The sequence below is a fragment of the Coregonus lavaretus genome (assembly GCF_964263955.1).
Source record: "Coregonus lavaretus genome assembly, chromosome: 31".
Lineage (NCBI taxonomy): Eukaryota > Metazoa > Chordata > Actinopteri > Salmoniformes > Salmonidae > Coregonus > Coregonus lavaretus.
Window position 1 is genome coordinate 38,762,366 of NC_140018.1, and position 13,196 is coordinate 38,775,561.

The following is a 13,196-nucleotide window of genomic DNA, read 5'->3' on the forward strand; positions in this document are numbered from 1 at the left end:
AATTTTAGCAACCAGGAAATGGCGGAGCAATTTCTGCATAGCGCACCTTTAAAACAAACATAGGAGGTTGAGCTAATCCCATGAAGCAAATAAGAATGAGACTGAGATAAATACACTGAACAAAAATATAAACACAACATGTAAAGTGTTGGTCCCATGCTTCATGAGCTGAAATAAAAGATCCCAGAAATGTCAGTAAGGCCAACCGGCCTCACAACCGTAGACCACGTGTATGGCGTCATGTCGGCGAGTGGTTTGCTCATGTCAACGTTGTGAACAGAGTGCCCCATGGTGGCGGTGGGGTTATGGTAATGGCAGGCATAAGCTACGGACAATGAACACAATTGCATTTTATCAATGGCAATTTGAATGCACAGAGATACCATGATGAGATCCTGAGGCCCATTGCCGTGCAATTCATCCGCCGCCATCACCTCATGTTTCAGCATGATAATGCACATCCCCATATCGCAAGGATCTGTACACAATTTCTGGAAGCTGAAAATGTCCCAGTTCTTCCATGGCCTGCATACTCACCAGACATGTCACCCATTGAGCATGTTTGGGATGCTCTGGATCGACGTGTACAACAGCATGATCCAGTTCCAGCCAATATCCAGCAACTTTGCACAGCCATGGAATAGGAGTGGGACAACATTCCACAGGCCACAATCAACAGCCTGATTAACTCTATGCAAAGGAGATGTGTCGTGCTGCATGAGGCAAATGGTGGTCACACCAGATACTGACTGGTTTTCTGATCCCCCTACTTTTTTTTAAGGTATTTGTGAAAAATAAATGCATATCTGTATTCCCAGTCATATGAAATCCATAGATTAGGGCCTAATAAATTGATTTCAATTGACTGATTTCCTTATATGAACTGCAACTCAGTAAATCTTTGAAATTGTTGCGTTTATATTTTTGTTCAGTATAGTATAGCATTGTTAGAAAATGCAGTGGTCATGGTCATGGCCTGGCAATGGGTCAAATACCACCCACTAAAAACACAGTGTATGGTTTCACACAGTGTATGGTTTCAGAGTCATATGGTCTTGGATCATATGGCCAATGGATCAAACTACTATCCACTTTTAAACCACCAGTGTGTACCACAGTTTAGCTGTTAAATACATAATGGAACCCAGTGTCTACAACCACTCCTTCACTGCTAAACAGCTCCGGCGTTCAATTGTCTGTTGACATGGTCTCGCTGTTTAACTACAGAGGATAAAGTCACAGTGGAGATAGAGGCTCTGGTGTCAAACTCAGGTCAAGGCCACTACTTCCCATTGTAGCTGGAGCAGGAAAATTGCATTATTGTACCATCTCTCAGAAAACAACTTTTTACCTCGCTAACAAAATTCAAACAACCCCGTTTCTTGCCTGTGGGGTAATACTGCCATGGGAACCGAGTGTTTCTACTCTCAGCTGAAACCAGGTCTAAGTTCCAAATGGCAACCTATTCCATACATAGTACACTACTTTGAGAAGAGCCCTATGGGCCCTGGAAAAAAGTAGTGCACTATATAGAGAATAGGGTGCCATTTGGGACGCAAACCAGGAGAAAGTGCAGACCACATGACACCTTGTCTTCAGTGTTGCCACAGAATGTCCTTGGTAGCGAGGATGGCCGGAAGGCCAGTGGGTTCTGTCAAGCAGCTAAAAGGCTTAATTCAGTGCATCAGGGCGCTCTAGCACATCAGCTGGCCCGTGATAAGAGCACAATCTGTGTGCGAGGTCACGTGATGGGTGAGTGACACCAGCCATGGTGGATGCAGAGATGGAGGAGGCTGAGTCAGAGGATGAGACCAAGCAGAATGTTTCTCAGTAGGATGCAATGTGTTTAGTGGTATCACTCGTACATACCACACATACACACACACACACACTAAGACTGAAAGGTGGCATGAGTCCAGTGTGGGACAGGCGGACAGCATAGGGATTAGAGTGGATCCCTTACCTCACAGTGCGTGATCATGATGGAACTACCGACTGGAATGACCTGAGCTCGCTTCCCTGTTATAGCGCTCCAATCAAATCCTCCCTACATCATGCCCAACCCCCACTGAGCTTCTGTGTGTGAGAGTGAGAGAGGGAGTATTACGCAATAGGGAATCTGTGCGTCCGCCAACTGCACTTTCGCTTGATCCACTGAGGATCAAGCAATTTTAGCATTGTGCAAAAGGAAGGATGTTTTAATGCAAAGCTAGAGCTAAATACTGCATAGGCAGGGGCCAAGAGATGAGGGAGGCCACCGTTTAGAATATTAGTGGCACTCTTCTGACATGAGGCATAAAGCCTGTCTTAATCACAGTGTATGGAGAAAGAGGCGTTACGTAATCCAAGGCATAACTCTCAGATCTACTGTAGCCTACACTGAGGTAGCTTCAATGAAGCCATGAACGTTTCAGTTCAACCTTCATTCTTAAGGAGGATCCTTCGCCTTTATCGGGGGTTATATGGTCAACTGACACCAAGGACTGTCATTGGGGCCACCTTAAAATCACCTGCTAATAAAGCCGCTGCTACAGCAGATTGTGTGGGGGATGGGGAGTGTGCGAAAAGGGGAAATGTATGGTGAGAAGCCTCAGCCCCTTCGAATCGCTGTGTTGATTAACAGCAAGCGCTCTTTAGCATCACTGACCCATAACATCTCATTCTCCGCCCCCCTCTCCTCTGCCATTGCCACAGAAAACGTTACTTTGCATCGCTCAAGGTCATACAGTGGCGGCCAAACACACTTACACAGCCACATAAATCTCTCTGCTAGCCCTCACAAATCCATCACCAAACACAGTTTATTTGGATAGGGACAGGTACAAGCACATTGACACATTGAATAAACATTCAGCCCTTTTACCATTGTATGTATACCTCATGCTAATTTTCAACACCTGTCCCTAGATGGGACACAGACACAGACAGGCTAAATACACACAAGTAAACACGCTGACAGTGAGCATGGTATACCTTCCTACAATCGAAGCACCCCACCCTGGAACAGAACCATCCCAGCTTTATCCTGCCAATAGAAGAATATCAGTGCACACTTTCTATGCACTACTGCCCCCTCTCCCTAGCAGAGGGAGAGGAGAAGGGTTGATTATTCAAGATTATATACAGTGAGGGAAAAAAGTATTTGATCCCCTGCTGATTTTGTACGTTTGCCCACTGACAAAGACATGATCAGTCTATAATTTTAATGGTGGGTTTATTTGAACAGTGAGAGACAGAATAACAACAAAAAAATCCAGAAAAACGCATGTCAAAAATGTTATAAATTGATTTGCATTTTAATGAGGGAAAGAAGAATTTGACCCCTCTGCAAAACATGACTTAGTACTTGGTGGCAAAACCGTTGTTGGCAATCACAGAGGTCAGATGTTTCTTGTAGTTGGCCACCAGGTTTGCACACATCTCAGGAGGGATTTTGTCCCACCACTCTTTGCAGACGTTTGGCAACTCTAACCTTCAGCTCCCTCCACAGATTTTCTATGGGATTAAGGTCTGGAGACTGGCTAGGCCACTCCAGGACCTTAATGTGCTTCTTCTTGAGCCACTACTTTGTTGCCTTGGCCGTGTGTTTTGGGTCATTGTCATGCTGGAATACCCATCCACGACCCATTTTCAATGCCCTGGATGAGGGAAGGAGGTTCTCACCCAAGATTTGACGGTACATGGCCCCATCCATCGTCCCTTTGATGCGGTGAAGTTGTCCTGTCCCCTTAGCAGAACCCCCCCCCAAAGCATAATGTTTCCACCTCCATGTTTGACGGTGGGGATGGTGTTCTTGGGGTCATAGGCGGCATTCCTCCTCCTCCAAACATGGCGAGTTGAGCTGATGCCAAAGAGCTCGATTTTGGTCTCATCTGACCACAACACTTTCACCCAGTTCTCCTCTGAATCATTCAGATGTTCATTGGCAAACTTCAGACGGGCCTGTATATGTGCTTTCTTGAGCTGGGGGACCTTGCGGGCGCTGCAGGATTTCAGTCCTTCACGGCGTAGTGTGTTACCAATTGTTTTCTTGGTGACTATGGTCCCAGCTGCCTTGAGATTATTGACAAGATCCTCCCGTGTAGTTCTGGGCTGATTCCTCACCGTTCTCATGATCATTGCAACTCCACGAGGTGAAATCTTGCATGGAGCCCCAGGCCAAGGGAGATTGACAGTTATTTTGTGTTTTTTCCATTAGCGAATAATCACACCAACTGTTGTCACCTTCTCACCAAGCTGCTTGGCGATGGTCTTGTAGCCCATTCCAGCCTTGTGTAGTTCTACAACCATGTCCCTGACATCCTTGGAGAGCTCTTTGGTCTTGGCCATGGTGGAGAGTTTGGAATCTGATTGATTGATTGCTTCTGTGGACAGGTGTCTTTTATACAGGTAACAAACTGAGATTAGGAGCACTCCCTTTAAGAGTGTGCTCCTAATCTCAGCTCGTTGTCTGTATAAAAGACACCTGGGAGCCAGAAATCTTTCTGATTGAGAGGGGGTCAAATACTTATTTCCCTCATTAAAATGCAAATCAATTTATTATATTTTTGACATGCGTTTTTCTGAATGTTTTTCTCACTGTTCAAATAAACCTACCATTAAAATTATAGACTGATCATTTCTTTGTCAGTGGGCAAACGTACAAAATCAGCAGGGGATCAAATACTTTTTTCCCTCACTGTATATATACAGTCACTGTATATATACAGCCAACAATTGTGCAAGTTCTCCCACTTAAAAAGATGAGAGAGGCCTGTAATTTTCATCATAGGTACACGTCAACTATGACAGACAAAATGGGAAAATAAAATCCAGAAAATCACATTGTAGGATTTTTAATGAATTTATTTGCAAATTATGGTGGAAAATAAGTACCGTATTGGTCCGAATATAAGACGACCCTGATTATAAGACGACCCCCCGTTTTTCAACACAAACATTTAGAAAAACAGATTTGCAGACTAGATTTGCCGAACAAAGAACTTCATTTTATTTTAAAATAACAATATTAAAAACACAGTGAATTAAACACAAAGGCAAACTATGTACAGTATGATTCAAAATTAATATCAAGCAATAATAAAGCAACATTTTTAAATAACAGAGAAAATACAGGCCACACATTTAACTAAACTTAACAAAAATTCGCCAAACTTCTCCTCCGATGTCTCTCTATCCCTCACACACAGACTTTTCTCCCTTTCTATTGACAGTCACCGATGTTGGCATGTCGAAATAAACGGGTGTCTGATCAGCATTGCCGATCTGATCCAGCGGGTAGGAGTGCTTCTTCCTCAGGTTGATAACAAAGCGCTGAAACGAAAGCAGCTTCTCTCCGAAGTCTGACGGCAGGCGTTGGGCCAAACTCGTTCTCCGTCTAAGTGACAGTCCATTACGCCGCATCATCCTACGACACCAGCCGAGGCTGGCTTTAAATCCAGTGATGTTGAGCTCTCTGGCGATTTCCAGGGCCTTAACCTGGATGACAGCTCTGGTAATGGGCATTCCCTCACTTCTTTTTTCCCTGACATATTCAAAAACCCTCCGGTCAACCTCAATGAAACGACCACTTTGAGGACCACGGAAGGATTTTCGCTGACTGTTAGCATCTTTTAGACGTTGTTTTTCTGCTCGCCATCTTCTTACATTACACTCAGTGACCCCGAATGTCTTGGCAGCTTGGCAGTTGTTAGATGACTCTGCCTTATTGACAACCATTATTTTGAAATTGGCATCATAGCTCCTCCGCTGTTGTTTATTGACCTGGCCCACTTTTGAGCCACTTGTCTCTAAATGGTCAGCCTGTCTTTCCATCTTTAAACACCGGTAACGGGCTGGTTGTTAAGGACGCCTCTTCCCTCCGTCCGGAACGAATTTTTGGCGCCATCTGTGCCCGCGAATGTGTATTGACATTTAAAGGGAGCGCCGAAGAAGAGAAACTGCGCTCTGAATACTAGACCCCGAATATAAGACGACCCGACTTTTTTGGACCTATTTCGAGGGGAAAAAAGGCCGTCTTATATTCGGACCAATACGGTATTTGGTCAATAACAAAAGTTTCTCAATACTTTGTTATATACCCTTTGTTGGCAATGACACAAGTCAAACATTTTCTGTAAGTCTTCACAAGGTTTTCACACACTGTTGCTGGTATTTTGGCCCATTCCTCCATGCAGATCTCCTCTAGAGTCGTGATGTTTTGGGGCTGTCGCTGGGCAACACAGACTTTCAACTCCCTCCAAAGATTTTCTATGGGGTTGAGATCTGGAGACTGGCTAGGCCACTCCAGGACCTTGAAATGTTTCTTACGAAGCCACTCCTTCGTTGCCCGGGCGGTGTGTTTGGGATCATTGTCATGCTGAAAGACCCAGCCACGTTTCATCTTCAATGCCCTTGCTGATGGAAGGAGGTTTTCACTCAAAATCTCACAATACATGGCCGCATTCATTCTTTCCTTTACACGGATCAGTCGTCCTGGTCCCTATGCAGAAAAACAGCCCCAAAGCATGATGTTTCCACCCCCATGCTTCACAATAGGTGTGGTGTTCTTTGGATGCAACTCAGCTTTCTTTGTCCTCCAAACACGACAAGTTTAGTTTTTACCAAATAGTTCTATTTTGGTCTCATCTAACCATATGACATTCTCCCAGTCCTCTTCTGGATCATCCAAATGCACTCTAGCAAACTTTAGACGGGCCTGGACATGTACTGGCTTAAGCAGTTGGACACGTCTTGCACTGCAGGATTTGAGTCCCTGGCGGCGTAGTGTGTTACTGATGGTAGGCTTTGTTACTTTGGTCCCAGCTCTCTGCAGGTCATTCACTAGGTCCCCCCGTGTGGTTCTGGGATTTTTGCTCACCGTTCTTGTGATCATTTTGACCCCACGGGGTGAGATCTTGCGTGGAGCCCCAGATCGAGGGAGATTATCAGTGGTCTTGTATGTCTTCCATTTCCTAATAATTGCTCCCACAGTTGATTTCTTCAAACCAAGCTGCTTACCTATTGCAGATTCAGTCTTCCCAGCCTGGTGCAGGTCTACAATTTTGTTTCTGGTGTCCTTTGACAGCTCTTTGGTCTTGGCCATAGTGGAGTTTGGAGTGTGACTGTTTGAGGTTGTGGACAGGTGTCTTTTATACTGATAACAAGTTCAAACAGGTGCCATTAATACAGGTAACGAGTGGAGGACAGAGGAGCCTCTTAAAGAAGAAGTTACAGGTCTGTGAGAGCCAGAAATATTGCTTGTTTGTAGGTGACCAAATACTTATTTTCCACCATAATTTGCAAATAAATTCATTAAAAATCCTACAATGTGATTTTCTGGATTTCTTTTCTCAATTTGTCTGTCATAGTTGACGTGTACCTATGATGAAAATTACAGGCCTCTCTCACCTTTTTAAGTGGGAGAACTTGCACAATTGGTGGCTGACTAAATACTTTTTTTCCCCACTGTATATATATATATATATATATATATATTTTTTTTTTTACCTTTATTTAACCAGGTAAGCCAGTTGAGAACAAGTTCTCATTTACAACTGCGACCTGGCCAAGATAAAGCAAAGCAGTGCGATAAAAACAACAACACAGAGTTACATATGGGGTAAAACAAAACATAAAGTCAAAAATACAACAGAAAATATATATACAGTGTGTGAAAATGTAGCAAGTTATGGAGGTAAGGCAATAAATAGGCCATAGTGCAAAATAATTACAATTAGTATTAACACTGGAATGATAGATGTGCAAGAGATGATGTGCAAATAGAGATACTGGGGTGCAAATGAGCAAAATAAATAACAATATGGGGATGAGGTAGTTGGGTGGGCTAATTTCAGATGGGCTGTGTACAGGTGCAGTGATCGGTAAGGTGCTCTGACAACTGATGCTTAAAGTTAGTGAAGGAGATAAGAGTCTCCAGCTTCAGAGATTTATGCAATTCGTTCCAGTCATTGGCAGCAGAGAACTGGAAGGAATGGCGGCCAAAGGAGGTGTTTGCTTTGGGGATGACCAGTGAGATATACCTGCTGGAGCGCATACTACGGGTGGGCGTTGCTATGGTGACCAATGAGCTAAGATACGGCAGGGATTTGCCTAGCAGTGATTTATAGATGGCCTGGAGCCAGTGGGTTTGGCGACGAATATGGTAGTATATATAGTGAGGACCAGCCAACAAGAGCGTACAGGTCACAGTGGTGGGTAGTATATGGGGCTTTGGTGACAAAACGGATGGCACTGTCATAGACTACATCCAATTTGCTGAGTAGAGTGTTGGAGGCTATTTTGTAAATGACATCGCCGAAGTCAAGGATCGGTAGGATAGTCAGTTTTACGAGGGCATGTTTGGCAGCATGAGTGAAGGAGGCTTTGTTGCGAAATAGGAAGCCGATTCTAGATTTAACTTTGGATTGGAGATGCTTCATGTGAGTCTGGAAGGAGAGTTTACAGTCTAACCAGACACCTAGGTATTTGTAGTTGTCCACATACTCTAGGTCAGACCCGTCGAGAGTAGTGATTCTAGTCGGGTGGGCGGGTGCCAGCAGCGTTAGATTGAAGAGCATGCATTTAGTTTTACTAGTGTTTAAGAGCAGTTGGAGGCTACTGAAGGAGTGTTGTATGGCATTGAAGCTCGTTTGGAGGTTTGTTAACACAGTGTCCAATGATATTGGTTCCTAACTTCCCTGAAAAGCTGCATATCGCGGGGGCTATTCGATGCTAATGCAGTACACCACAGGATGTTTTTGTGCTGGTCAAGGGCAGTCAAGTGTGAGGAGAACCAGGGGCTATATCTGTTCTTAGTTCTGTATTTTTTGAATGGGGCATGTTTATTTAAGATTGAGAGGAAATTACTTTTAAAGAACATCCAGACATCCTCTACTGACGGAATGAGATCGATATCCATCCAGGATACCTGGGCCAGGTCAATTAGGAAGGCCTGCTCGCTAAAGTGTTTTAGGGAGCGTTTGACAGTGATGAGGGGTGGTCGTTTGACCGCAGACCCGTTACGGACGCAGGCAATAAGGCAGTGATCGCTGAGATCCTGGTTGAAGACAGCGGAGGTGTATTTAGAGGGTAAGTTAGTCAGGATGATATCTATGAGGGTGCCCATGTTTACGGATTTAGGGTTGTACCTGGTAGGTTCGTTGATAATTTGTATGAGATTGAGGGCATCTAGTTTGGATTGTAGGATGGCCGGGGTGTTAAGCATATCCCAATTTAGGTCACCAAGAAGTACGAACTCTGAGTATAAATGGGGGGCAATCAACTCACATATGGTGTCCAGGGCACAGCCGGGGGCTGAGGGGGGTCTGTAGCAAGTGTCAACAGTGAGAGACTGGAAAGGTGGATTTTTAGAAGTAGAAGCTCAAACTGTTTGTGCACAGACCTGGATAGTATGATAGAGCTCTGCAGGCTCTCTCTACAGTAGATTGCAACTCCACCCCCTTTGGTAATTCTATTCTATCTATCTATAATTACGCTCTTATAAAACAGTGCTGGTGACCTAAATTCATGTGGCTGGTTAAAAATGCAAGAGATGCCACTATTGACTGTCATGCGGGCTACTATGATGGAAGGGGAAAAATCGTAGCTGGCATTGGAGTTCGGGCTTCATATGTCATTGGTGCAATACCCATACAGTAGCTGATGGTGTTTTGTTTGGTATTTTGTGCCAACATTTTATGCTAGAAAGCATCATTGAAGGACATTGTTGCTCAAAACTAATTTATGATTTCCTGGACCCAGATTAAGCATAGTCCTGGACTAAAAAGCAGAGAATCTCCATTGAGAGTGCTTTTAGTCCAGGACTAGGCTTCATCTGTGTCTGGGAAACCGGCCCTAGAGGTTGTCAAACGGTTAATGCGACGGGAACTACCTAAAGTTGTACTTATTCTCTTGTGACCCAATGTACCTAGCCAGCCTAGTCTAAAGCGATACTGCGTATGCTACCGTACCTGTAGACTTCCAGTCATTGCTCTAACACTAGTTAGCACTGGCTTGCGAAACTAAATCAAACTACCTTCATACTGCGCACAGAGACATACAATTTGTATCCACGGGTTCATCAGACTCTGGGTAAGTAGAAAAACACCAGAATATCGCAGTATCCCTTTAAGCCATGGCCCAATCAGAATAGGCTGTGAGTCTGAACTCCAGACCCACCAATATTTTGTTAAAGACTTCTCTGAACTTAGATGACCAGTTCTGGGTATCCTTTACCAGAAATGTCATGTCATTGTCCAGTGCCTTTCTTCAGCCTCCTGCTTCTCTGTCTAATTAAAAACCCTGTCAGGCAGCACTGACAGGGGCAGATCAGCATCAATAATAAAGCAATCTTGGCCTGCTGCCTGGCCCAGAGCCCGTCTCCTTCAAGCTATAACCAACGCATGGGGCCGCCCACTCTAGCATGGATGATTACCATTGGCTCAAAACTCGGTTTGGCCTCTTGACTGATCCAATGTGATTCAGCTGGAGGACAAGGCTCTTGAGTGCTTGTTGTGTTTTTCCTTTCAAATCTTGACTATATTCAAAAAGGTTGGAGTCTACCTTTAATCAACTGGCTCAGTTAAAAGCAAAGGGGGAAAAACAACCTGTCCTTCTTCAATAAGGCATATGACCTTCATCAGCACTAGGTATACCATGACAAGCTAAGGAAACAGAAGAGTAGTGTAATTTGCATTGACCTCTCCTCCTCAGAATCTTGTATGATTCCAATCATGTCTGCTTAATGATTCATATCTCTTTAAAAACTGCAGACTGCAGAAACGTATTCAGGAGGGTGGAATATTACAGAACATTCAGAAAGAAAAGTAACATGTAGAACATACATTCTTCTTTGTCACAGAGACAAGGCAATCATGTCAACTCTATACATTACATTTCCATCTTAATAGTGTTTCACTCTTCTGAACACACCCCAGGTGTGTATCGTCAATGGGAAGTGTGACTTTGTACCAGTTTTGAGGTTCCCTGGGGTGGCATGACCAGGAAGTAGCATGGTGTGACATGGTCACCGCTATGTTTCTCAAATGACTGCCTCGCCTGGTTCACCAACTACTTCTCAGATAGAGTTCAGTGTGTCAAATCGGAGGGCCTGTTGTCTGGACCTATGGCAGTCTCTATGGGGGTGCCACAGGGTTCAATTCTTGGGCCGACACTTTTCTCTGTGTATATCAATGATGTCGCTCTTGCTGCTGGTGACTCTCAGATCCACCTCTACGCAGACGACACCATTTTGTATACATCTGGCCCTTCATTGGACACTGTGTTAACAAACCTCCAAACGAGCTTCAATGCCATACAACAATCCTTCAGTAGCCTCCAACTGCTCTTAAACACTAGTAAAACTAAATGCATGCTTTTCAATCGAACACTGCTGGCACCCGCCCACCCGACTAGAATCACCACTCTCGACGGGTCTGACCTAGAGTATGTGGACAACTACAAATACCTAGGTGTCTGGTTAGACTGTAAACTCAACTTCCAGACTCACATAAAGAATCTCCAATCCAAAGTTAAATCTAGAATCGGCTTCCTATTTCGCAACAAAGCCTCCTTCACTCATGCTGCCAAACATGCCCCCGTAAAACTGACTATCCTACCGATCCTTGACTTCGGCGATGTCATTTACAAAATAGCCTCCAACACTCTACTCAGCAAATTGGATGTAGTCTATCACAGTGCCATCCGTTTTGTCTCCAAAGCCCCATACACTACCCACCACTGTGACCTGTACGCTCTTGTTGGCTGGTCCTCACTACATGTTCGTCGTCAAACCCACTGGCTCCAGGCCATCTATAAATCACTGCTAGGCAAATCCCCGCCTTATCTTAGCTCATTGGTCACCATAGCAGCACCCACCCGTAGTCTGCGCTCCAGCAGGTATATCTCACTGGTCATTCCCAAAGCCAACACCTCCTTTGGCCGCCATTCCTTCCAGTTCTCTGCTGCCAATGACTGGAACGAATTGCAAAAATCTCTGAAGCTGGAGACTTATCTCCCTCAATAACTTTAAGCATCAGTTGTCAGAGCACCTTACCGATTACTGCACCTGTACACAGCCCATCTGAAATTAGCCCACCCAACTACCTCATCCCTATATTGTTATTTATTTTGCTCATTTGCACCCCAGTATCTCTATTTGCACATAATCTCTTGCACATCTAGCATTCCAGTGTTAATACTATTGTAATTATTCTGCACTATAGCCTATTTATTGCCTTACCTCCATAACTTGCTACATTTGCACACACTGTATATATATTTTCTGTTGTATTTCTGACTTTATGTTTTTTACCCCATATGTAACTCTGTGTTGTTTTTTATTGCACTACTTTGCTTTATCTTGGCCAGGTCGCAGTTGTAAATGAGAACCTGTTCTCAACTGGCTTACCTGGTTAAATAAAGGTGAAATAAAAAAAATAAAAATAAAAATGTGTTTTGTGGCTTCAGCCTATGGCACTGTGACAGGCGATGACAGCTTCTTTCGATCCTGCTCTGTGTCCTATACCACTCGTAGTGGCAGGTGAGCACTGAGTGCATTAGATTACACAGAGCAGTCTGGGATACCCTATGCACTGTACAGGCCAATCCCTACTCCCTTTCTGTATCCATGTGGACTTAGTGGAGAAGATGGAGTAACTTACCTTGAAAGGACAGTCACCACTGAAAAGAAACAAGGCCCCCATTGAAACGGGCCAACAAGAGAGGGCTTCTATCTGAAAAGCAGCCTGTTTTTCTGTTTTTTGGCCCTCTTTGCTGTTTTGGGACACTCTTAATGCCACTTGCCATGGTATTGCAGTGTATTCCTCTCGTAGCGTTAGAGTGGCAGCCATTCAACTCTGTCACATTGTTTAGCCGACAAACATCCCACTGGCCACAAACTGGTACAATCAACGTTGTTTCAACGTAATTTGTCAACATATTGTGACGTGGAATCTACATGGAAAATACATTGGATTTGAAAAAAATCATGAACTGTTGTTTTGAGTGTGAAATATAAACCACAGCATTAAGTAATAATTTTAACCAATTTTCAACGTAGACAAATCTTGTATAAAATATGTTGAATTTGTACCTTTGAAACAACGTCAGATCTTCAACGTTATAGCCACTATCAAAAAAATAACAATAGGCTGGGCAGCACCTCCTACTGGAGAGTTGATCTATCTACAGCTATTCATTTGGTCTCCCATCCAGGG